This window comes from Polypterus senegalus, chromosome 10 (assembly GCF_016835505.1).
Source record: "Polypterus senegalus isolate Bchr_013 chromosome 10, ASM1683550v1, whole genome shotgun sequence".
In the NCBI taxonomy this organism is placed as follows: domain Eukaryota; kingdom Metazoa; phylum Chordata; class Cladistia; order Polypteriformes; family Polypteridae; genus Polypterus; species Polypterus senegalus.
Genome location: NC_053163.1, coordinates 73,666,518 through 73,690,823, shown reverse-complemented (window position 1 = coordinate 73,690,823; position 24,306 = coordinate 73,666,518). Strand labels below are relative to the sequence as shown.

Genomic DNA, 24,306 nt, shown 5'->3' with positions numbered 1-24,306 from the left:
TCTGTGTCCTGTACCCGTAGAAAATGTTTGATTTATGTTTAGACCCACTACAAAAGTAATACTGTATCACGTTTGAAGATGAAGACATCAAATTTCCCATTTCTGAACCACAAATTGAAACACAAACACTACTGTGGGTGAACAAATTGAACTAAAAAAAAAGATCTTTTAACACAGTTCATTAAATGGAAATGGAAATATAAATTGAGCAATTTACCTTTACAAATGTCGTACATGTGTCCCCCCATGAATGTTTAACACTTGATCGAGGATCCAGGGGTTAGGGTGTCATGCAAAGAATCAAGCGCAGTGAGGAAATGACACATGAACGACGACAGAGGGGTTTGAGGGACTGGAGACTCCTGTGAAGTAATGTATACCAGTGTACTGCTTAGCAATAGAACACAGTCGACAAGCTTTGTCCCCCGATATCTCCTACAGTAAAGTTCATAACATGTGCCACATGGTTAAAATTGGTGAGCTAATACCAGGACCACCAACAAGGAGACATGGGAGTGTAAGAAGCAGGTGCTACATTCAATTCAGTCTACCTTGTACTCACCAATCAGAAATATCAATCAAACCATGAAATCAGTGAAGTTTCTTGATCAGGTCTTGCACCAATATCAATACTAGGCTTTTCCCTTCATTTCATATCATTGCAATGTCCAGATTCCAGTCTCTTAAAAAAGAAAGTTACTCGACTTTATGAATGCTCCACCTGCAGCAAGGAAACCACAAAAACACACATTTCTGCAGCTCCTTCCCTGTTGATAATTACACACACAATGCTGGATCATTTTCATATTGCAATGGCAATGAACAAGTCATCAAAAGATTGAGCTGGCATGGCATCATCAATAGCAGGAGTGCCTATAAAAACAACAACTCTGCACAGTTACATGCACATATTCCATCTAGTGCAGAAAAAGGCAAGCAGTCCTTTTAAGGATAGCGAGCCACCTCAAACAGCCATGTAAAGAGCAGAGAATATATACGTCGCTGACGCTACAATGTCTTAGAATTGAAAAATGCCCTGCTGACATTTTAATATTTTACAATTAATAAATAACCTACAAATGATGGAACATCGCAACACATCGCTTACTCCGAGATAAAGTTGCACAAAACAACTCATTGAATTATGGTGAATCACGACACTGATTTCCTATTTGTCGCACTTCCTGAAATGCCATCTTGCCACCCCAGGTTGGGAATCCCTAGCTAGATACTATTGCAGATTTACACTACAAACTGGATCAAGCAGGTAACCACAGTGTCTGAATGGATACATTTTAAACAGTTTTATGAATAAGAATTGCAGGAATTTAGATAGAAAGCCACTTAAATAGCCCATTTTCATCAATATATTTTTGATATGGTTATAACTCTGTTCTACAGAACATAAAACTTGTGCTTTACTGTGATTGATAGCTTTATTTGAATTCTAAAGGATACATTTAATTTTGTACAATTATTTTGTAAGGCACTATATAACAATTGCATGTAGAGCTTATACATTTATGATGCAGGATTTAAGCTTATCTCTTTGACTGTGTTCTTTCTTTTTTCAGAGTCACTAAATAAACTACAGTGTGAATTTCTAGGTCATGTGCTCAGTATCTCACTTATCAAAACTTTCCTTCAAAGTATGATTCAAGGAACGCTCATGCTTCTTTCTTACTGCTAGAATAGCAGCCTCCTTTCACACAGACATATAGCCTGACACTGCTATTGGGCAATTAATAGGGAAGTAATAAAAAGGGAGTTGCCGGGCTCAAGGCAGCACTCATTTGAATGTGCACACTGTAAACAGAAAGCTCTAATGGGGAAAAACGTATGGTGAAGCATGTGGTTACCAGGCTTGCTCACATTTCCAGGTATGTTGTCTGTATTTGTTTTGTTTTTTTGGTAACAGACTGGCAATTAGGACACATGATTCACCAAGGGTGGTTGAAAAAACTCCTAAATTGTGTGCTGCAAAACCACACCGTGCAGGTGATGAGACTTTGAAAGTTATAATAAGCGCTGTTGTATCTGTTGTAATGTGCTACAGTTTAGAAGAAGCAGCAGAGCAGTAATAGAAACCAGCATAACACGAGGAATGCAGTAGGTTTTAGTAAATGCACTTAATTGATTTGTTGCTAAAGGGAACTCACCAAGCTTTAAGTGTAAAAAATGTTATTCAGGTTTATTTTTCTTTCTCATGAGGAAAACAAGCTCCTGCAATAATTGTGCTTTTTTAGAGTTAACGTTTCCCAGCAGTATCTTCAGCTATGACATAACAGAAACTAGATGAACCTTCCACTGGCGATGTGTACAAACCAGGCCACAGGAAATGGATGGATGAATGGAAGGGTCATTGAAGTTAACAGTCTAGCGACGTAGCTACTGTAGTTGTGCTGCATCACAAGTCAATGAACTTGGCTTTGTTTCCTATCCTGGCTGTCATGTGTAACATTTGCACATCCTATTGGAATTCGCATGCCTTTTTTCTTTTCTGGTTAGAAAAACATGCATGCTAGCTTAATTGCAGACACTTAATCTTGACCAGTGTAGGTGTGCTCTCTGACAGAATGACCCTTCCAGGGTCAGTTCCTGCCTTGGACCTCATTCTACCAAGGCAGTTCCTAGGGGGATCAAGAGACAGGTTTTTTTTTTTTGTCCTTTGAGGATATTCGCAGCTCTGAATATGTAATGTTTTTAAACATACTGTAATAAGCCTAAAAATTTAATGCAACTACTGTACAGATCTACATTTAAAGCAGCTACAAAGTTTAATGACACATACACCACTTCTTCTTCTTCCTCTTTATATTTTCCCACTGGTGAATGTTTTGTATGTTTTTACATTGTATGCTTAAATGTGGAGAAATCCATGTCAGCTGAATACGTCTGATATTCTACTGACTACACCAGTGAACAGAAAAGGACACCCTAATGGAGGAATTCTATATCCTGGATGATGCTGAGAACAACATCATCCATTTTAATATGAGGTCATAATAATAATAAGAAGAAGAAGAACAACAATAATAATTATTATTATAATACATTTTGCTTATATAGCACCTTTCCAATGCTGAAGGTGCTCAAATATGCAACAAAAGTAAAGTAGGAAAATAAAAGCAAAAATTGCACAAAATAAGGAAAAAAATCCCAAAAATAAATCCCATTCAGATATCTGACAGATGCTGAGAAAGCCCAAATGCACATGGGAGAGATCGACAGGGAGAGCAAAAAGTCCAAAAGCATACTCCAGAAGGCAAACAAAACCTTTCTGCTCAAGTGGTCCCAGATATACAAGTTTGGTGGCTCAACCTCCTTTCCCATTTCTCCACTACCACCAAGTCTCTCCTCTTTTAACCTCTAAACTTAACCTTCTCTCTCTTTTTGTCTCTTTTTTTAACCTCAAAACTGTGCCCTAAATTCTCTTCCTGATTCCAGACTTTTTCCACCTTTAACCTGAGGCTACTTAATCATGCTACAGTTGTGTGCCTTCTTTGGCTCTGAAGACTCCTGCCTAGACCTCGTTCTAAGGATGTCTGGTACTTTTTCATTCTCGAGTCCTCAGTAAAACAATATAAGCAAGATCTCTTACTAAATGTCAATTTCTTTATCGAAGCATAGGTGCATATCTTCTAAGTTGAGTACTATCTTTGGCTTTCTGGCATAATAACCATTTTTTGGCACAGATATCAAGAGTCACTAAAAATCAGAGTTAAAAAATATGCTGAAATCTGAGATCTGTCATGTACGGGGCCCCTAAAAGAACATGAGCAAAAATGTTTAGAATTTTCACCCTCACAAGATGTGTACTTGAGATCTTTTTTTGCATGTATGTCTTCAATGTTGCCATAACCATTTTGGGAAACAAGCCTGTGGAGTTTGTTTCAGATGTTTGGCTTCAGGCATACATACTGTATGATGCCTTTATGGCAAAGACCAAGCTTAAATTATAGGTCTACGAGTTTTATGTCAACTATCTGATAGGCTACACAATAAAACAGTTAAAGTCGTGGAAGCAGAACAGGTCTACTGGAAATATATAGACATCTTAAAGGTATCCCAGGAACACTATTGTGTGTGTATGCAAAAAGATCTTGTGAGCACAAGATAGTTTCACTTATGCATTAGAAATAACTTCTTTTTTTTGTTGCTGTTGCTCATGTTCGTTTTTGGACTCCATAGTAAAGGTCTTTTGAGCAGCTAACACATCATCGTTTTTTTAGTAGGATCTACAACTTTGGATGCTACCAATAGCATGTAGTATGCCGCTATTTTAAATAGGAATTGGCCTCACATGGTACAATGACCCATACCACTGTAAACAGTATGGCCTCAGCTATAAAGAAACATACAACATGGCGGCATTAAAGAAAAAAAACAAAACACAATATGGTGATGTGAAATACTAATTAACATGACATTAAAATAATGATGCCAAAATGAATAAATTAAAATGAAAGGTGGAAACATAAATTGTACATATTCCAAAACTGTAAAATTATGATTTTCCAGGGGTAAATAAAGATTCCCGACCCGAGTTATGTTGGGAGTGAGACGGCAAGTGAAAGGCAAGGACTGCTAGCCTGGTGATGGGTGGTGTATTTGGCGTGAAAGTGCATTGACTGGATAAAGAAGAAAGTGAGGTGAGGGAGAGAAAATGAAAGGCGAATGAGAGGTGAGCGAGTGGCTGAGCCATCCAACCGCACAGTAATGGTTTCAAGCCTGCTTAGTAAAGACCACAGAGGGAGCAAGTTTCTTTTTACGTATGTTTTTGTTCATTGATTTCTCCATGAATTGAGGCCTCCCTGTGTATATTTTATTAGATAAATGAATCGCCCATTTTTTCTGTACTTGTGTCCTGTTTGCAATTATTGCAAAATCCTTATCCTATTTATAAGCTTTCACAAGAGCAGACTCCATCATACCCCCATAGTACCTATTCATAGTGACGTGTTTAAAATAATATTGAGTTGAGATCTGGAAGTTCCAAAGTTCTGCTTTCAACTTTTACACTGACAGTTAACTTATTCTGCGTGAATTCAGTTTTTTGCCTAAACCAGCTTCCATTTGTGCCCTTTGCTATGACTTATTAAATAATTAGCAACACTTTGCATTGTGTGTCTTATCACAACGTACTTAAATTTCTCATTAATTACCAGTGTAACTAAACATCATCACCATGTTCTTAGCATGAAATTTGTCCTGGAAGTAGAAACTGTTTTCTAGGGCTTCCTCAAGCTCTATGGTATTCACTTATTGCTCATAAGTACATTTTATATCTTAAGTATGTCTTCTTGTACTCAACACAACTTGTTACATGCCACAGAAGCGTATTGGTGTATTGCATTTGATACACTTGAGTCCATTTATTGCAAATATGCACTGTTTCTAATATTTCTCAATCCTGTCGATAAAAATGTACATTTAAATACTATAAATATAAGTTTGTTAGTTACATAGCAGACTGGAAATGAGCCCTGTCCATTGGTATTTATTACGATTTCTCTGAGTCTTAAATATAAGCTAATAGATCAAATTCAGCATCCACATGCTGGTATGATGCTGATTTCCAGCTTCACACAAAGACCACAGTTAGATGTATAAAGGTCATAGATAAGCTGACTGCTTATTTCAAAGATGGCGTGCACTTGTGCATTAACAACACAGATTCTTTTTTTTTCTTGAGGCCAGAAGCTTTGCCATTTCTTGTTCGAACATATGTTCAGTCAGCAGCCCTGTAGTGACACTCAGCAACACCCACATTCAGAACTTGTTTCTTTCACCTTCCAGACATTTTGACTCCACCTTACCTATCCTAATGTGACAATACTCCTCTGTGTATTTATTTCTGTTGTCATTTTGATGACATTACTGCATGGAGTATTGCAATAAGTTCAAAATATTGGTACCACCATGCTTATTCAGGCCAAATGCACATCATCTATCTATCTATTATATATTCTGAGTTGTCTCAAGAATCTGCTCTGAATTCTCACACTACAGACTCCCTGTCAGTTTTGCATTCCCTGTATCAACTTGTCAGACACCTGAGACTTTCTGACTCTGTTCTTGTCAGAATTCCAAAACCTTGTTATTCAACTCAAAATGAACTTTCATTTAGCTTTGCAGCTCCAATTCTCTGAAACTCTGTGCCAAGGTGTGTCCTCAGGTTCAGTCACTGTTAATATTCAAACTACCTTTACTGTTTTGCATTTTAGACTTAAAAACCCATCTTTTTTGTTTTATTTTTTTAAGCAAGGCTTTGGTTGAATTTTTGCAGACACTTCTCATGTCTTTATTTCACTGTGAATTGCCATAAATTTTAATTATCTTGAAATTGCATAATGTTTTGAAACACTTCTTTTTATGTTGTCATCTGACGATGGCTCTATCTACTACCTAATAAATCACTAAGGTCTATGTGTCCAGTCCCTCTGAGCAATCTGATTGGTCAGTTTACTTTTGGAGTGATTGGTCATTTTGGCTTTGGTGACACGAAGAAAGAAGAAGTGAAAGTGTGAAACGCACGAGAAGGAGTAAAGGGATTTGAGGCATACTGAGAGAGTAACCTACAAAGATGGCAAGATAAAACCAGACAGGAGGTGTGAAAGGTGCCTTGAAAATAACAACAGAGTCTGAGAAGCAGGCCTTATGGGAACGTGCTTGAGAGAGGAAGCGTCAGTTCACACGTGCTTATACTGAGGAAAGGTTCTGAAGGTACACATGGGGCAGGAGATAGCAAACATTTGTGAATTATTACCTACTGTATCTTCAACAGGTGACGTAGCTAGTATAAAATAAAATGTATTTGATTAGTACATCATTATCAAATAATATAGCATACAAAAGAGAGGATCCCCAAGACTGAAATGCATGGGGATCACCTTGTGACTTCTCTTTTATCTCCTGAATCCCTTTAGCTTTTACAACAACTACAGCAGTTGATCATCAAGTGTCTTATCAAAGATTCTGTAAGTCAACATAAATAATAGCAGCATTGCTTACATGTCCCTACAGCTCAATTAATTTTTTAGACTTTTCACATTTTTAAGTCACTCTTTTGAATCAATGAAATCAGATTGGTTCCTGTGAATCAATTGCTTACATTTGAATTTATATCCAAACAAAATAGAATGTTCATTAATTTGCTTCTCCTTAAAAACAAATGATGAAGAAATCTATCTCTGTGAATTCCTAAACCTGTGCTGCACCATTTATTGGGGATTTTCAGCTCATACTTTGGTCAACAATGTTCTCCATTACTATCATGTTCGCCGACTCCTTTCACTTTCCTGACATTATTAAAAGGATCACAACTGCTATTAGTGGGCAGTATATAGGATGACTCTGGTATTAGGTCTCTACCTTTGTTGCTGAGCTTGCATCCATCTCTATAAGATGAACCCCTTTACAGCCACCTAAAGTCAGAGTTTATCCTGGCACCAGACAGCATTCAAGCCTTGATAGAGTACACATCCATTACAAAGTAGAGTCATACACACTAGGCCAATATGGAGTTATCAGTCAGCACAACCTGTGAGTCTTTAGTGTTTGGGAGGAAATCCAGCATTGCTTACTTTTTATATTTATGCAGCTTAATGAATCTGAATTTCCTCGTGGGATTAGTAAAGTTTATATAATCTAATCTAATTTCTAGAGACAACCTATGTGAACATATTGCTGCTGCTTTATTGGTTTTTAAGTTGAGTTCTTAGCATTCTCTCTCACGCCTGTTGCATAGATTGCGGAGAGGAAGGATCTGCATGGTGTTGTCAGCATATCATCGGGAATGGCTGATTGAATTTGTGCAGTGTCTTTGTTAGCCAACTGAAGAAGAAAACTAGCAGCATCAGCAATGCAACACATCCTGGCCATTCCCTTTGTGACCTGCTACTATCTTGTAAGTGATATAGGGAGATCTGAACCATATGAAAAATTGTTTCTTTTCCTAGAGATGTGGCCTCCATCCTTTCCTGAGTAACTACTGAGCATTGAATTGAACTTTCCCTTGAGTTCTTATTATATACACACTCTTCAAATATACTAGTGAATCTACTTATATATATTAAATTTATTGTCAATGATTGTTTTCTGCTGTTTTGGTATGCAGTAGATCCTGAAAATGTTCGCCTTTTTCACATTTTTTATGTGTCATTTTCTAGCGTGCTTAATCCAGACCAGGGTTGCAGGGGGTGGGCTTGAGCTTATCCCAGGTAGCATAAGGCACAAGGCAGGAACAAACCCTGGATAGGATGCCAGTCCACACACCAATTCACCTAACCTGAATGTCAGTGGACAGTGGAAGGTAATAGGGAAACCCAGAGGAAACCCACCGCGAACATGCAAACTCCATACTGGGAAAACCCAGTGCCAACACGCTTAAGTCATTTAAATTCATTTTTTTCCCACTACCCTACAATAAAAAAGTGAAACCAGGATTTTAGGAATTTTTATTCAAATTTATTGAAAATTAAAAACTGAACTATCCCTCTGATACACGTATTAAGATCCATCGCTATGACATTTGAAATTTGGCTAAGGTGCATTCTTTTCTATTGATCAACTTTGAGGTGTTTGCAGAACTTGTTTAGAGATCGTCCATGGTCAATTCAATTCATTTCAAAAGATTAGGAAAGACACATGTCTGACTGCATAAGGTCCCAAGTTGACAAGGTGTATCAGAGCAAAAACCAAGCCGTGAGATCGAAGAAATTACAAAATCCTGTTTTCGCTTTATCAGTCTGGGGTACTGAGTGTTGCTTGATGTGGCAAAAAGTAATGTAAATGATTTTAGTACAAGGCTGCAACATAGCACAATGTGAAAAGGCCTGAATACTTTCTGAATCCACTATATACACTGCTCACAATAATTAAAGGAACACTTTAAAGAAACACATTAGATACATCAGATCTCAATATGAAGTTGGATATCTATACAAATAACGACAGGGCAATGTCTTAGGAACAAAAGGATGCCAAGTCTTTTAATGGAAATAAAAGTTTTCTGCCTATAGAGGGCTAAATTGTGTAGACACCCTAAAATCAGAGTGAAATGAAGATGTGGCAGGCTAGTCCATTTTTTCAAAAACTTAATTTCTGCTACTCAAAATGCTTTTCAGTATCTTGTATGGCCCCCACGAGCTTGTATGCATGCTTGACAACGTCGGGGCATGATCCTAATGAGACGACGGATGGTGTCTTGTGGCATTTCCTCCCAGATCTGTATGAGGGCATCCCTGAGCTGTTGTACAGTCTGAGGAGCAACCTGGCGGCGCCTAATGGACAGAAACATAATGTCCCACAGATGTTCTATTGGGTTTAAGTCAGGGGATCGTGAAGGCCATTCAATTGTTTCAATTCCTTCATCCTCCAGGTACTGCCTGCATACTCTTGCCACATGAGGCCGGGCATTGTCATGCATTAGGAGGAAACCAGGACCTACTGCACCAGCGTAGGGTCTGACAATGGGTCCAAGGATTTCATCCTGATACCTAATGGCAGTCAAGATGCCGTTGTCTAGCCTGTAGAGGTCTGTGAGTCGCTCCATGGATATGCCTCCAAGATCATCACTGACCCACCACCAAACCAGTCATGCTAAACGATGTTACAGGCAGCATAATATTCTCCATGGCTTCTCCTGACCCTTTCACGTCTTTCACATATACTCAGGGTGAACCTGCTCTCATCTGTGAAAAGCACAGGATGCCAGGTATTCTATGGCAAATGCCAATTGAGCTCCCCAGTGCTGTGCAGTGAGCACAGGGCGCAGTAGACATTTGGGCCCTCAGGCAACCCTCATGAAGTCTGTTTCTGATTGTTTGGTCAGAGACATTCACACCAGTGGCCTGCTGGAGGTCATTTTGTAGGGCTCTGGCAGTGCTCATCCTGTTCCTCCTTGCCCAAAGGAGCAGATACTGGTCCTGCTGATGGGTTATGGACCTTCTATGGCCCTCTCCAGCTCTCCTAGAGTAACTGCTTGTCTCCTAGAATCTCCTCCATGCCCTTGAGACTGTGCAGGGAGACACAGCAAACCTTCTGGCAATGATACGTATTGATGTGCCATCCTGGAGAAGTTGGACTACCTGTGCAACCTCTGTAGGGTCCAGGTATCGCCTCATGCTACCAGTAGTGACACTGACTGTAGCCAAATGCAAAACTAGTGAAGAAACAGTCAGAAAAGATGAGGAGGGAAAAATGTCAGTGGCCTCCACCTGTTAAACCATTCCTGTTTTGGGGGTCATCTCATTGTTGCCCCTCTAGTGCATCTGTTGTTAATTTCATTAACACCACAGCAGCTGAAACTGATTAACAACCCCCTCTGCTACTTAACTGACCAGATTAATATCCCATAAGTTTCATTGACTTTATGCTATACTCTGATTAAAAAGTGTTCCTTTAATTCTTTTGAGCAGTATATTTGAATTTGAGATATTTTTCTTTGATACTAGGGGGCTTTGCTTCCTGTTTGCTTCACTCGCCAACCCCCTGGCCTGCGCTATGTGCTAGCCTCTTTACAGTTCTGCTGCTCGCATATGAGGATGCGGATATACAATTTAAACAGATTTTTATTTTCATGGGAATTGTTATATATCCATCAATGCAACATACAGTACTGTATAACTGCCCATGACTGATATTCATTTCTTTCTCTCTATTAAATAAAATGACTTTTTTGACTGTTTGGCACTGAGATTTGTGAATTGTCTTTTCAAAAGCTATTCTAACCAGAAGATTTTAATATGAATGGCATATCAAGATCTCCTTTGTTGTCTAATGTTATCCCCTGAAGATGTACTACATTACTTTTCTTGGATACATCCTTCTTTCTACAGTAATTCATGCGTTGTTAGACCGGATGTTGTTAACGGTTGTAGATATTCTTTGTGATATTGTAAGTTGTTGTTTTCATCTTCCGCTCGATCACCACCAAATGTTTCAGTGTAGTCTATTGATATTCATTTAACCAATTTGCTGTGAAACCGTTCGACATTTTTGGACGCATTTAACCAATTGATGTGTAAGTGACTGACATTTTTGCCGTTAATTCATTTGACTTCCTTGTTTCCTTATGAAATTCTTCAATAAGATCTGGACATAATCCATCTTCTTTAATTGGGATCATAAAGTGAGGAAAATGTTAAAATGTATAAGAGCTGAGAGTGCAGGAAGTATGTCTGACAAAAGCATGCACACAAATGAGAGTTGAGAGGACTGTGGTCTTGTTTGAAAATGTTTGAGAGAATGGCATGACTTGAAAATATCTCAAGACAAAAGTCTCGTCTCGCGGGACTTGAAAAATCTATCTTCTGAAAAGTTTCGTCTCCAAATAGTATCGTCACATAGAAGGTTTTTTTTTCTATATAATAGAGAGATATATTGCTGCTTTTATGTCAAATCAAATTTTGTTCCATGTAAGTTGATGATGACAATAAAAATATCAACACAGTCAATGCATCATCATTTCCCAGCACCACAACTAGAGAGAATAACTACTTTACCCCAAAACGTTGACTTTCTTATAAAAAAAAACCTGAGAACACATTTGACATAAATTAAAATCCAACAAGATATCAACTAACATCACTATAAAATACAGAAAAGTAAAAGTCTGTGATTGCAGCTGTACTTGTGTGTTTCATAGGGCGTAGTGCTGAATAACAGAAATGAAATTATCTATCATAACACCCTGAGAACAAAAATGAAATTTTTGCAAGAAGTTAGTAAAACTTCTTCTGTTCAATATAACAGCTGAATTGTCACAATTTGTTTTTTTTATTGCAAACTTAATTTGTATTTTAAACTCCCATAGTGCTTTATATTGTATTTTGTAGTTTTGTCAAGCTTTATTTTACCGCTGTGTGTCACCAGTTCACATTCTTTGATGAAATGACCAGCACCTCATGGATTTATTGTAGTTCATGATTCTATCTGTCTTGTAATTATTTTTTGCAAACATTGTCTAAGATTTTCTTTTCTTTTGGAGGAAACTTCAAATTCATTGTTAATAATGACTGGACCAAAATTAGGAACCCGCTTCCTAGTGATACTGGTGCAATGTGCTGCCCTTGGCTGATTCTGTTATATACATGGTATATTTTAGAATAGACAACCTTTATTGTCATTGTAAAAAAAATACGATGAAATTATGAGTGCCACTCCAGCTGGATACAAAAAAAGCAAACAATGCTACTTTTGTTAAAAAAAAAAAACAACAGTACAGTTTTCTAACCGGTAGGGTTCCTGTTTGATGATGCTGCAATGCCAGTACATTTGCAATGTGGTATGTGTATTCTTTATGGAGTTTTCATATTATCCTCCTGCCCATGTAAGGTTTCTCAGTAAAGTTCTAAGTCCAAAGCATAATGGTGAAATCTAAATTGCCCCTACTGTATGTGTCTGCATGGCATCCTCCTGGCACCAGTGAGATGTAACAATGACATGCTTTTCAGCTTGTTAAGCTTGCTCTAAATAATTTAACGAACAGTGTCTCTAGGTCTCTGTGTATAACTGATGCAGTAGCTGGGAGGCTGCATCTGAAAATGCATGAGCCTGCAGATGTGACCTTTCTGCTGTTGTGTGGGTGTGTGTAACTGGTTATACAGTTAGAAAACGTTTTAGAATTGTTTGGGGTTGACTGTAAACACTTCCTTAGGCTTACATTATCTGTAAACTCTTCTTTGAGGTTTATGTGCATTCTGTGTCATTGTAAATATAGTACATCAAAACCAAAATAAATGTTTTGTGGAAACTCTGTTCATCATAAGTATATAATGATTTTTATAAAGGACATTACTGCCTCATTTTTTATGTAGAAAATTACTTGGCACATATAAAGAAGGAGAATGTCTCTTCTTCAGTGTAGGACACAAGATGATCAAATTCATTAGGGATTGGTAGAATGCATTGAGTAAAAGAACATTGAAGTTTACATGTTGTGACCAGTAGGGGGAGTTGCAGCACCTCAAACCCCAAACACCACCACGACTACACAAGTTCTGGGTTCAAATAAAACAGGTTGTTAACCAAAATACCTTACAACAAGGTTCTTAGACATTGTGTATCCACAATGTGTTCTCTTCTCCTGACACTGACTAGCCTGGACGAGGCCGAGCGGCTTCCTTTATCTTAGACCAGGGAGTACTTCCGGTGTAGGGCATAGCCCGATGGAAGCATAAGACCACCCTTCAGAGTAGGAATTACAAATCCCCACTGCAACCTCTGGGTGCACCCCTAGAACCCAACAAGACAGCCCCATGGGACTACAGTTCCCAGCATGCATTGTGGGTGTCAATACTGGTAGCACAACCCAGGGATGCTGCCATCTAATATTCTGGGGGAACATGTAGCTCTGACCAGTTGTCTCTTCAAGCCCTTCTATCACACTGGCCTCCCAGCTGGGTATTGTTCCTTGATCCCACCCTGCCAGGCTGCCAAGTACCCAGTTCCAAACTGGCGTCTTCTGACACCTTCCTGGCTAAGGCAGAAATCACCTTGCCTTTCTTCTTGTGCTTCTGACAGGCTTGCCTCCCATCCAGGAAAGGAATCTTGTCCCATACCATCTGGGACGCCCACCCATGCGCTCCGTCCTTTACAATGCATACTGTATAAACTCAAGAGGCAGTAAGATTCAAAGTGAAGGAAGGAGAAAACAATTAGGAGATCACGACATAGCAGAAATGAAAGAAAATGAATTAAGCAACTTTTTTTACAGGCAAACATGGCTGGTTGACTATCAGTATTTGGCCCCTGCCTTAAAATTGAATGGACTTGTGATTATAACACACAAAAATTCATTTTTCCTTGATGTATCTTTTTCCAAATCATCGTTGGTTGAAACTTACCCTGAAATGAACCTTGAACCATTCCATTCCTTGGTGTTCTCTTTACAGCTAATCCAGTTGCTGAGCTGCTCTACATTTAGGTGGCCTCCTCTTCCATGAAACCCTGGTCTAAACATACTGTTTTAAAAAACAAATGAAACTCATTTTCAATTGAATTCACTCTTAATATCCCTGAAAAAGAAATCCTAATCATTGCAAATGGAAAAGAAAAAGAATAATGTTCTCCTTGGATAGCCTGTGTCAAACATGCTGGACATGTCCAGGCCCTAACTCTTCGCATTCCAAAGCAGCAGGCCACAACACAATGTGTGGGCTCACAACTTCCCCTCCTGGATCTAACAAGCAGCTGAGCCATCTGTGGTCCTGAGGAGCCCACCTAGCAGCTTATCAGTACAACGTCAATGTTTTTATTGCGCTCTATGTGTTCACTTCGGCCTGCCAATGTAAGTTGCAAACCAGTTTATATTTGGAATTCATGGAACCCATTTTGTCTTATTTATCATAGCAAACGTATGCATTGGTGTGGGGGAATTACCACGGTAACCCAAGAGAGATAAATTCAATTTCAAAACGGGCCACTCTGTCTTGTGTACCAAAAAAGATGTAGATAACTAACAACTTAAAGCTATTGCCATACTCTCATAGGTTATATAACCCACCAAATTATATCAGATTTGTTACATGATATCAGTACAAAAATGGCACATCCAGTAACATGCTACATGTGAAACTGTATGAAGGTCAACTTCAGAAGCTAAACAGTGCAAATATTGCGTTGGTTTTTCATCTGTAAACTTTCACACAGATGAGAATTCATGTGCCATAAGTTAACCACCAGATATCTAAGTAAACAACTACACTTCAGCTAGTTCATTATTGCTTATTTTTACTGTCTTCACCACTAACCACAAGTTTTGCCTGGGACTGAGCAGAAGCAGGAAATTCTTCATTGGACATCACATGCAAATTCAGACGCACAAAATCACACTCCGTGTTATCTGTTCAATTTGGTTACTTGACTCTGTGGCTAAAGAGAATTTCGTAAAGAATTAGGAATGTATTCTGTGTATTGCATTCTCCATAAACTCGGAGATGAGCTAAAGAATTTGTTCTCAATCAGAATATAGCACGGATGAAAATAATTATTTATTAGTTTATTAAACTGAGCAAAAAGTAATTTCATAACAATTGTTAGTTTATTTATTTGATATTTAAGCCCAGCTTTGCATAAACACAAACAGTGAATAAGCCAATAATCAAATGAATTATAGTGCAGCAGACACAGGAGTGTTCTTCCATTCCTTGGCCGTTTTACTAGTCCTGCCAGTTTTCCTGGAAATAAAGTAATTGCGGTTGAGATAAACACTCACAACAGCTGCTGTGTTCAAATTCCCCTGTTAACGATTTTATCACCCTGCCTTACTGAATCTTGATTAAAAAAACACACTGAAATGAAACTAAAATCGAGTCCCTGTGAAGTACCTGTAAAGTATTAACACAGAAACGCTATATTAGTACGTGGATTAGGGGCTCAATCTGACCTGACCTACTGCAGCGATTAGTGATGCTGCTACTGCACAGATCAGCATCATGGGATCAAATTCTGTTCTCCATCATTATTTGTGTAGAGTTTGTAGTGCTAGGGTATTGTGTTGTATTCATCATTATGGATGTAATGAGAAGACAAATAAAATGACATTTTTAATTTGTTAACTAAAAAGATTACAATATGCAAGCTTTGTGTAGACTTTGCATAATTTCCCTTGAGCCTGCTTACATTTTCACCCAACATCCCCCAGAATGTCAGTGACTCTAAACATGTCCAATGTGACTGTGGTTTTGGATGTGGACCCTATGATGAACGGGTGCCTGATGTAACTGATGTTCCCAGGATAGTGACTCTGAATTGGAGTAAGCAGTTATGTCATTTTACCAGGGTCACAAGGGATGCTGGGGCCTATCCCAGCATAGGGAGTAGAACACACACCCACGCACCAAACACACGCTAGGGCCAATTGAGAGTCATCAGTTCACCTAACCTGCATGTCTTTGGACATGCAGACACAAGGAGAACATGAAAACTCCACACAGGGAGAACCTGGGATGCTACCACTGCACCACCCTGAGAATATCATGTTATGTTACCCAGAAAAAATCCAACTCACATAAACTGGAACAAAAAAAGTTATTCAGTATAATGTCAGATTGAGACTGTTAAATTCTGCTCCATACCTGTAAAATTTTTATTTTTATACGGTATTGAGGATTTGTTCTGTTCTGTGTATTGTACTGTATTGTATTGACCCCCTTCTTTTTGATACCTACTGCACGGAAACTACTTGGAAAGGGGTCTCTCTTTGAACTGTCTTTCCCAAGGTTTCTCACATTGTTTCCCTACTGGGGTTTTTTGGGTTTTTCCTTGTCTTCTTAGAGAGTCAAGGCTGGGGGGTTGTTAAGAGGAAGGGCCTGTTAAAGCCCATTGTGGCACTTCTTGTGTGATTTTGGGCTATACAAAAATAAATTGTATTGTATTTCAAAGGTGTATGTGTTCTCTTAAAGAAAAATAGTTTTTTAATGAAATGTCATATTATCCTGGGCAATAAATTAGTCTTTGCAATGTCTGGGAAAGCAAAAAAACCCTGCCTGATAAAAAGATAAAGCAATGTGCTACAGCAAAATGGCCACACGTGAGGCAAAGTTTAACCGTCTAAGTCTGCATCCACTTGAGATGCAATATTTGCTGCTCTATGAGTATCAGTGGATTATATGATTGTTGTTATTGTTATTCAAAGTATTTTGCAGGAGAGTCCAGTTGCTACCATCTATATTGGACTTTGGCCAAGTCACGGAGCAGTTTTCAGTGGTATGTGTATATGTGTGTACATTATAGAGGATTGTATTTATGTTAAGGAATTTCTCAGTATGTGACATGCAGTGTCTTTCTTCTGTCAGTTCTGTGCACGTATTTGACTGTATGATTTGCAAGTTGTGTGTGTTTGGTACAGCAATGTCAATACTCTATGCTGTTTTATTTTGTTTGTCTACCAGTGTTATGTCTGGTCTGTGATGGTGGACAATTTTGTCTGTCACTATAGTTCTTTCCCAGTACAGTTTATGTGTGACATTATCTAGTATGGTGGTGGGGGTGCAGTTATAATCTGGTTTGTATGTGTCTGCCTGTTTACGGTGCAGTGCCAGTTCATGATGTCTCATATTTGCCATCAGATTGTGTCTCTGCATGTCGTCTGTCTGTGTCAGTAGTTTACATCCTGATGTCAGGTGTTTCTTTCTGTTTGTGGTAGTATTTGCATGTACGTTCTGTAATGTTAGCACCCTTGCTCCTACTCTGTTCAATGCTTGGATGGACTGGGTGTTGGGCAAGGTCATGGGGTCCAGCGGCTGTGGGGCATCTGTTGGTGAAGAAAGATTCACGGATCTTGACTTTGCTGATGATGCTGTGATCTTCGCAGAGTCAATGGAGGCTCTGATCGGGGCACTTGAGAGACTGAGTGAGGAGTCTGAGTGTCTGGGCTTGCGAGTGTCCTGGATAAAAAACAAGATCCAGGCCTTTAATGACCTCTTGGGCAGAGCCATCAGCAGTGTGTCTGTTTGTGGAGAGAATGTTGACCTTTTTGAGAGGTTTACTTACCTCTCTGGTGACTCTTCCTGTGAAGTCAGTAGACAGGTTGGGAGAGCATGGATGGGCCATGAGGTCGCTGGAAAGGGCTGTGTGGCGCTCCTGATATTTATGCAAAAGGACGAAGGTCCAACTCTTTAGAGTCCTGATGCTTCCTGTCTTTCTATATGGTTGTGAGACATGGACGCTATCCAGTAACCTGAGACGAAGACTGGACTCCTTTGGTTCTGTGTCTCACCGAAAAAAATCCTTGGGTACTGCTGGTTTGACTTTGTGTCGAATGAGCGGATGCTCATGGAGTCCCAAATGAGGCACATTACCTGCATTGTCAGGGAGCGTCAGTTACGGCACTACGGTCATGTGGTGCGTTTCCCCGACGGTGATCCGGTGCATAGGATCCTCATTGTTAGGGACCCAATTGGCTGGACCAGGCCAAGGGGTCGCCCACATAACACCTGGCTGCAGCAGATGGAGGGTCATTTCCGGAGGGTAGGACTGGACCACGTGTCTTCCTGGGGGGTTGCCAACTGGGATCCCAAGTTGTTTTGCTGTGTAGTGGGTGCGGCAACGCACTGTACCAGTGCATGCTCCCCAACTTGACTTGACTTGACTTAAGATTACATTTTTCTGTAGTTTCTTGTGTTTATCACTTGATCTTGTATGGCTAGCATAACCTCTGTCTCACTAAATAGATCACCACAGCTTAGCCAGCTATTTGATGCAATCTGATCCCCACCATTCAAGGTCATGAGGATGTCAGCCATGCAATGGCTTCTAGGTCTGTGCTTGTGTTGAAAGTTGTGCAGTTGTTACGCCTTCTGTGATGTTGCTTTTAGTATGTCAGTTAGGTGGTGTGTAGTTTGTGTCTACATGAACTGCTGCTTTATGGAGAGTTGATGCATGCTGTTTTGTGTGGAAGACTTTTCCTAATTTATTAATCTGTTGAGTAAATTGATTAGATCGATTAATCACAATTATACCAAGACAGTTTTTTATTTACAAAAACTTCATTTTTCTAGTATTCAAAGTCCAAACCACAATCACCAATGAACACAATGTCTCCTTCCACTCTTCCAGTTGAGTTCTGCCCTCTGCCTCCTGACTTTGACTCAACCCTTCAAGCGAGATGACTTCCTTTTGTGATTTCCAGAGCCATGGCCTCGCATAATGGAAGCACTTCTGAATCATACAGATGACTCCCAAATTAGGCAAGTGTATTCCCAATAGCACCCATTGTAGGCACTCAAACAATCTGAGATGATCGCCCATCAAAACTACAAATCCTATGCCACTCTGTGAGTGTCTTCAGCTTGGAGGAACACTGCCACCTGCTGTGTGGGGGAATGAACTGCTGCCGACACTCATGTTCACCCAGTCCATTTATTATTCATCTATTCGTGCTGGGATGAAGAATGTAAAGCATTCTGTTTGGATTGCGTATCAACTCCCACTGTCCACACACTATGTCCTCAGATCTGGTCAAGAAATCATCCTCCTTCCTAGCTGGGATGCCTGCCCTTCCACTCCGGCACTTACACGACAATCTTTATAGATTCCTCTTTCAACTGTATCATTATTATTACTATTAGCCCATTTTTTCAAGAATGTGTTCTATATATTTACAAGAATTATTAATATTATTATTAGCCCACACCCTACTACTGTTTTAATATAAACTTTCCACTGCACAGCCACACTGGCAATGTTTGTATTGTTTGGCTATTGTGACAAGGCACTGAATGTTCATTATTCTTTTTTTTTACACAACACATTGTATGACAAGAGGAACAAGAAAGTTGCAACCATCTTTACAGATTCGGAAAAATCTGCCTAATTTGCTCAGACCAAATAAGTTTTTATGCATCTATTCAGTTTATGAGCCCAAATGTTCAGGTTCCCTGGATGTAGGCACTCACCCTGCCTAAAAAGAGATAGCTCTGGGATGCTAGTTAAGTGGACACGTACTACATATAAAATGAGGAACACACATAAAAATAAACTTTAGAATGTATTCTACAACCTTTTATAGCTTTACCCTTCATTGTAATAATATTCCATGAATTATTGAAACCACTTCTTTTGCCAAACAAATAATGCAACAATAAATGACATTAACAAACTCACCTACCATGGCGGAAACAAGTGAGTTACTGAAAGTTCATTTCAGTTTGGCCAAAAATAGCACACTTCCTTTTAATGATATACACATGTGTTAAGTAAATATTATATATGGTACATATTGCAATGAACATTTTGAAAGTAGGTATTAAGGCAAAGTTTAGCTAACAACAAAGAAGAGAGAAACCAGGTTCTGTTGCACACAGCTTCTTTTGGCCCTTGTCCCTCTGGTCTACCAGCTCATCTATAAGCAATTCATGGCGCTTTTCACATTGCATTGTAGACAGCTGTGGATGAATACACCTAACAGCTCACTTTGGATCTCATTGCACGATGAAGTGTTTCATACATAAGACCTACAAATATTGCAGTAATATGTTTAGTGTTTACTCACACAAATGGCAGCTGTTTTTCTACAGTATATGTAGATAAAATTATGTGAATAAATCAAAATAACTCTACCAGAAGACACCTATAATATGTATTGTGTTGTCTCTTTTTAACCAAAAGTAATTATATTTTAAATCAATTTAAAATTATATTTCACTTGTACTTTTAAGCAGAGCCTCAGTTGAAACTAACAATGATTAAACATAGGCAACAAACTAATCTCGCCAGCGATCTCACTAACTGGTTCATGAAATAATAGGAAACCATTGCCTACATCCGATTACTATGCTGTGCGGATGTTTGATGCAGCCGATCTTGATTAGATCTGTCTCACCTCCTGTCTTGATACATTTTATAAATGTCCAAATGTTCCAATTTGAACTCTGTGTCACAGTGTATCAGAAAATGCTTCAATGTCTCACATTTTCACTTGAAAACGTCTCTAATACTCAATATAAAAATGGTCACAGCAAGTGATCGTACTTATGTGTAAATATGTACGTTTTTCCCATAGCTATATTTGTATAAGGCACAGTTGACTGCCTGACTCACTTGCTCACTAATCAACAAAACAATTATTTCCTGTTCAACTGAAATTAGGCAACATTATACGTCTAGGACATTAGGTGTTTGCTAAGAAAGGGAATTTCAATATATCAGTATTTAGGGGTAACCTCCCCATAATAGAAAAATACTCCAAAATCTCAAAAGTGCTTTGTCTGGTTTGATTGAGTTGTTCTATAAAAAAGAAAATTAGCTGACTGGTATTTCAGTTTTTTTTTTCATTTCTCAATATGTATTAATACCATGCTGATGTACATGCTCTGCACTAAGCAAAGAGCAGGCTTTATGCAAATGAAATACAGAGCAGAAGCAATTGGAGGCCAAGCCAACAGCATTACTAACCAATGGGAGGACAGAAAGAGAAGAAGGGGTGATATCCTGGACAGATAAAAAGACTATGATCATGTTTGGCGTGTATAGTTTGTCATGAAATGGAAGAACAAAGTTGAATGAAAAACTCAGTGGTTAGCAAGTGCTCAATGAAGCTCTAGTATGGCTGCCAGGCGCCGTGACTGTTAGCATAGGCGTTACTTTGCTAGACGCAAAAGAGGAAGGGAGAGAGAAAGAGAGGTGGAAAAGGTGTCCGCCTTTCCAAAACATGCCTGAACAAATGGTGTCATTAGAATCTTATAAAACTTAATCATGGGGGTTCCCCATGACCTACACCACTTAATTTACATTTGCATCTACTGACTTTGAAAGAGGCTTCTCACTCTCAAACTCTGAAATCGTTCAAAGTAAGCACATCTGCTTACTATGATTAGGGACGCTCCATCTGTCGTTCTCAAAAATACTTTTCATATATTCAGTAAAATCACATCTGCTGACTTTAAAGGAGGTCCACATACTCGTACAACTGACAAAAACACAGAAAGAAATACTAGAGGGAAGGGAGGACGTAAACACATGCAAATCATAAACATATAATAATGATAACATTATATTTTCTCAAAGTTTACATTATTCCTACTGATTACCTGTTCAAATTCAAAAGCATACAGTTTCCAGTAAAATTATGTCTTGTAATGACCATCAACAAAAGTTAGGGTCAGTCACTGTAAAAAACAGAAATTGATTTAATGCAAAAATGTTTTACTCCTGGGCAATTGTGTATAGTATGTTCAAGGGTAAGCAGCTCCAGTGATCTAATTATCTTCTTCTTCTCTCGGCTGCTCCTGTCTGGAGTCACCACAGCGGATCATCTTCTTCCATATCTTCCTGTCCTCGTCATCTTGCTCTGTCACCCCATCACCTGCATGTCCACTCTCACCACATCCATAAACCTTCTCTTAGGCCTTCCTCTTTTCCTCATGCATAGCAGTTCCATCCTTAGCATCCTTCTCCCAATATACCCAACATTTCTCCTCTTTACATGTTCAAACCAACACAATATCACCACCAGCTACCTAATAATATTGTTATTATAATTTCACTGATACCTTTATCCAAAATGACAACATTTGGCCTACAATTGGTTACATTTAATTTGCTTTTCCAGTTGGTGAAGTGACGTGCTCATGGTCACACAGTGTCAGTATCAGGATTTGAACCAACAGCCTCAGAATTTGTATTCCTGGGTTAAAAGGCTTAACAGCTACACCACACTGACTACCAATAGTGTTAGCTCTTGGTACATAAAAAAATTACAAATATTGTATACAGAAAAGTACTTAGTTGCATAGTACACCCAAATAACTGATGGCATTATAACTGGCACGCACTGTCAAATGAAAGATTCTGGCAAGTTTTATATATTGCTTGGTTTTTAATTAAATGATAAGACACTGCATAATGCAACTAGCAAATAAATAATATTAGCCTATATAGATATTGCTGTTTGAGTTATCACCATCAAACATCACTAATCTTTTGCACAGAAAGATTGGACTTTATCCATCACACATTCATTTTAGTTTCTCTTAAAGCTCAGCTTGGCAAAGTACATGAAATGAGGTGTGAAACAGATGATTCAGCATTCAATATTTAGAATTGTTATTTATAGATCAGACATTACCTAATTGGAAGAACACACCACAATCGAAGTATCTTTGCCAATTCCAATGCCTATCTGCAAACACTGCTATCTTGCCCATGTTCTGACACTGCTCTGAGTCTACCGTATCTTTATATAGTATAATAAAACCCCGGCCTCCTTACATGACACCATTTTTCTGCTGGTTCTTTTCCAAACATGAATTGTTTTATTAGCACATAAAGCCAGGGTCTATTACAGCACAAAGGGGCATAAGACAGGGGCTACATTTAAATGAAAGACCAAGATAGTTTCATACACATGGTCATATTCTCATATTAGACTGGTTTAACACCACCAACTAGCCTTAAATACATGTATGAGGAGGAGCACAAAAATTCCCAAAATTGGCAAAAAGCACTGCAGTCGGGTATAATTATGAATATACCATTAGATATTGTATGGCTGGAGTCTGGTAAATCAGTCTGCTGGTTGGTATCATGCTCAGTTGATCAAGTGCTTATTTGAGGTGTTTATTCTACAATTTCGCAGGTGACTCGGGCGATTTTTTTCTCCAGACCACCATGTCAGATTTTCGGGAGACGACGATCCTTGCATTTTTCAACATTGACAGACTTGTTTATAAAGAGTTTGTCCCCCATATCATATTAGAATGAAGTAAAACCTCAGACCTATGAAAACAAAACCCATCTGAACTATCCAATTCTGAAGGCACATCTGCAACAAGGCTGGCCTAGTACACCAAGCAGAGTCATGATAGACTTATCTGAATTCACCTAAACATAATTCACCAAATCCCAGACATCTCCCTTTAAAGAGCAGCATGGTTCTCATCAGTCAAGAGGTTCTTTGTAGTTTGGCAGACCTTCTTGCCCTTAATTTTGTGTTTTATACTATTTAGATATATTGCATATGTTATTGCCTGCCCACCCTGTGTTTCAATCAGTGAGCTGAAGCTCAGTGGTGTGCCATGAGAGCTACCCAGGAGCACTGTGGAAATATAGTGTAAAGCTCCAGTGCCTTAACCTGAGAGCTTTAAGCTCTTCACGTGGTCATGACCTGTGTGAGGTGGACAAGATGACCTGGAGAAGCTGTCATAACAGCCACTATGTTACAGACACAACATTTAAAGCACTTCAGACATGTCTCCTGGCTGCTAGATTTCATTGAGTGTGTGGTCACCAGCAAATCTCACAGGACCGGTGGACAGTGGGCATACGAGTTGCCTCTGATTCAGAGAGAGGCAAGCAAAGAGACGAAGCAGCTGGGAGATACCAGCAAAGTGCTCACTAAGTGCCATGTCTGCAAACGCTGATCTCAGAGCTGCTTTTTACCAGCTTCTTTGGTAGACCACCCCGCTTTAGGACAGCTGAGGACTTATAAGATATTTAATATTTCATGGTTAGCGAAAGAGTGATGTGCCTTAGGAGGTTTTTGGTTACGAAAAGTGTTTCACCACAGAACAAAGGTTAGGAAACACTGTCCTTGAGTATAGATGTTTCTCTGCCTTGTCTCTTCTGTCTATGTTCTTCCTTACCCCAGAGGTAAAGATTTGCCAAAGCATGTTCTTTATAAAACAGTCAGTTCATAAAAGAAGATAAAGAGGGGTAATAAAGAGAGACGATAAAATAACAAACAAACAGGAGACATGGCTTCCTAAAGAGCAGCTTTACTTAATGAATTATGGCATCGGTCACTAGTCATTTCCTGTGGCTTCAGACTGTCCGTGGTTTTACTATTAGTGACTGTTGCTA

The 24,306-nt window shown here is 39.0% G+C and overlaps 1 protein-coding gene across 1 annotated transcript in view; it reads left to right on the top strand.

The window, feature by feature from the left end:
* The first annotated feature begins 1,807 nt into the window (after positions 1–1,807).
* Positions 1,808–24,306, top strand: part of p2ry10 (P2Y receptor family member 10) — a 55,035-nt gene continuing 32,536 nt past the window's right edge. The window contains exon 1 of the mRNA XM_039765970.1: positions 1,808–1,880. The gene's annotated coding sequence lies outside the window, so the exon portion shown is untranslated. The remainder of the gene's footprint in view (positions 1,881–24,306) is intronic.